Raw genomic sequence first — 3,333 nt, forward strand, 5'->3', positions numbered from 1 at the left:
TCTTTATGTAACCTTTCTCTTTCTATCTTTCTATCTTTTTCTTTTGCCGAATAGTCAGACAGCCAGAAAAGTTGAGGCACCCCTCAGCCTGTTTAGTATAGTGCATCTGCGGCGCTTGCCAGGCAAATGAAAGGCCAGCAGATGGCTGGAATGTCAAAAATGCCAAAGATCAGAAGGCAGCAGAGAAACAATGAGAGTAGCACGGAAAAGCAGAGCAAACGCCCCAAACTGAGCTGTAAACATCCATGTGCGTATGTGCTTGTATCTCTCTGGAGAAGAGTTTTTAAGAAATGTTGTGTGCCGAAAGATTAGATGTTGGTTATGTGCTGCTCTGACTGTAAACACAAGCCTACTCCTCTTCTCTTCATTGGGACTAGACATTAAAAGCAAGTTGTCTTTTGGCCTCTGATCTAAGACAACTGATTCTCCAAAATAACCACTTGAGGTAGCATTGGATTGTTGGTAACATGCAAGGTTTTTCCTGGGGAGCCAATGTGGACGGGCCAATACCTGCAGTTCCCCTATTCACCACTTGAGGCTCACTCCAAAGCAAAGCCAATCAGACCCCCTTGTGCGCAAGTTGCCTTGCTGCAAATATTTTTTAGATGATACTATAAAAAACAGGCACAAGCAGTTTTATTTCATTCTTGTAGTGTTTCTCCACATGGAGCTGCATTCCCTAATAAATCAGCTCATTGTGTATTTTTGTAAATGTTTTAGTTGCACTACCTAATGAAATCAAGAAAGCTCCAAAGGCACTGAAACTTTACATTTCAAAAACTGCTAAAACATTTCCAGAAGACATTATTTCTGTGTTCCTCATTTCCTCATAAAACTATGATACATTATAACCCAAAATGAAAACATTAGAACGGCTGCAAATCTGAAATATGGGATCTCAGAGGGAAAATCACATTGTGCAGTGAAATCCTGCAAATCCAGGTTTGTAGGGTAGCTTCTTATGTAATCTCTTTGATCGTGCGCTGTATTGTTTTCTCCTCCTCTTGACACCAAACTATCAATTCTGAGCACTGGCACTAGGCTGCTTTTAAATTATTAACTAACAGTAGATTTTACAGTAGGCTGGAAGTATCTTCATAAAGCTGGATGCAGCAACCTCGTGTTTGTGCATGGGTCTGTTTAAGCAAATAATCAGAGTGTGTACTTTTGTGTTGACTGACAACACTCTTCTTTCATTACATAACAAACTGAAGGACTTTTACAGTTTTTATTAATTAACCTCCTAGGACCTGGCGTCCACATATGTGGACATCACATATTGGTTAATTTAGACTAAAGTTGTCACGGCGACGGATGGCCGGTACTGAATAGGACTCAGGTGCAGAAACCCAGAGCGGAGACAGTAGATGATTTAACAGTTTATTACGGTTAAGTGCAAGGGGGGAAAAAAGGGAAACGTGGCAAAGACAGAAAATGACGAGACGTGGAGCCTTGGTGTGGCGTGCCCAGGGGAACGTGGCTAGGGTGAGGGAACGAGGCCTGAGAAGTGGAACGGAGCTGAGTGGGGAACAGTCACACTGAGGGGAGAGGATATAGGAGTTAGGCAGGTAGTGAAGGCAGCTCAGAAGTGGCCAGTATAAGAGCAGCAATTCTTACTTGCAGTTAGGGACCTGGAGTGTTTGAGAGGGGGATGATGAAGATCCAGGGGAGGCTGAGTGGCGTGGAAAGGCTGACCTGAGATCCGGGGCTCCAGATGGAGTGTGATGGCAGGAGGGCAGGCAGGTGAGGCACAGAGGGATTTCCAAAATGATCACTAGGTATCCCGAGTCCGGAGGTGGAGTGAGCCAGGGTGGGTACAGCAACTGTAGCACAAAAGAGTCTTTGTTAGTAAGATAAATCACAGCGAGAATTTGAAACACAAGACCTGTTACCAACATGGGTTGATGACGAACTGGCAGTGAGTGAACATCGATGTGTGGTTTAAATCCCTCTGGCTTGATAGCCTGCAATAGGCTCCAGGTGTGCAGGAGCTGGAGTTGGCCCTGCCCAGGGGCGGATCCCAGGTCAGTTCAGGAGCCTAATGGAAACTCCAGCCACCCACCGTAGACCATGACAAAAGTACTCAATTTTGCTCTACATGGGCCTGATATCCACTTATGAGGACATTATACTGCTACTGTTCTATCAAAATTTTAAACGAATATCCTCATATGTGGCTCTCATTTTTCTTAAAAATAAAAATAAGGTAAAAAAAAAAAAATCTGTTAATTCTTTGTTTTTACATTCATCGGGCCCCAATATACCCAAATACCAAAGAGAAATTAAAAATGCATGTATGTAAGAGTTCGGGTCTTAGGAGGTTAATGTAGTAAAACTAAATTACTTATTGACAGAGTAAAAATGACACATTCATATCTTGTGTAACATTCAAATTACAGAATGAGTCATCATTACTATTTGTGAGTCTGTAATGCTGTAATTTGTAATCATAATGGTAGAAGTCTGCATAATTTATGAAACCATTTACAGCATATTCAGTAGCTGAGCATCTTTCAAACTGAGTCAAAATTTAGAGGTTGGTGGTTTTAAAAGAAAAGACAATGACATCTTTTCACATAATCCTTCACATGTTATTCTTCCTTTTCTATATGGCCCGTCCTTCCCTGATTTAGTTCAGGAAGAGTTGGAAGCTTTAGAGAGCCCCTTGTGTACCATCTATTTCCCCTGCCATTGTGATATTAGACAAGGTTTAATTTCAGATCTGTGGCTTGTCTTGGACTATCTCAGTGTTTGTAACAACACAGACTACAGTTACAAGGTTTTGCTTAAACCGCATCAAAAATATATGAATATAATATGACATATATAACATGTTTCTACATGTTCTACAATAAATTAAACTGTCACCATACACAGAAAATAACAAGCAAAATTATGCTTCCCAAAACAGAGAACAAAAACAGATGGTGTATTGTCAAAGTAATACTTTCAGACTAGCACAGCTCTGGCACAGTGGCAGACTGAATTATCCCCAGAGTATTGTTAAGAGGCCTATAATACACTGGTATGAAAGCAGAGTTTAGAGGGAAAATGAGTCAACATGAAGTGGATGTAGGCTAAGATAAGCATAAAAGCACTGTAGCCTCCTTTTACTTCCTCCTCTATAAACTCTATTGTCATCCCTCCTCCCAACAAAAGGATTTGTCTGTAATGCATTCGAGTGCCAGACTGGGAATGTTGTAACCTCATAATAGATGAACTCTTACGTAGTTTGAACCAAATCTGCAGCGTTTTTTTTAAGCTAATGAGTAAAGTATGGTGGGAATTTGTATTTCAAATGTATAAACAGTTCATTGGCACAAATATAACAGA

General features: G+C 40.9%; 1 long non-coding RNA gene across 1 annotated transcript; it reads right to left on the reverse strand.

Moving 5' to 3' along the window:
* Window positions 1-1,384: 1,384 nt before the first annotated feature.
* On the reverse strand, window positions 1,385-2,072 carry LOC146687745 (uncharacterized). Its single transcript, XR_014916513.1, has 3 exons — window positions 1,897-2,072; window positions 1,618-1,823; window positions 1,385-1,538 (listed from the first exon to the last, which is right to left on the reverse strand). It is a non-coding gene; the product is annotated as an uncharacterized LOC146687745 (long non-coding RNA).
* Between the last annotated feature and the right edge of the window lie 1,261 nt (window positions 2,073-3,333).

Source organism: Copadichromis virginalis, linkage group LG18 (genome assembly GCF_057382275.1).
Source record: "Copadichromis virginalis isolate Kocher_CV1m ecotype Utaka linkage group LG18, C_Virginalis_male_GT1.1, whole genome shotgun sequence".
Classification (NCBI taxonomy): Eukaryota; Metazoa; Chordata; class Actinopteri; order Cichliformes; family Cichlidae; genus Copadichromis; species Copadichromis virginalis.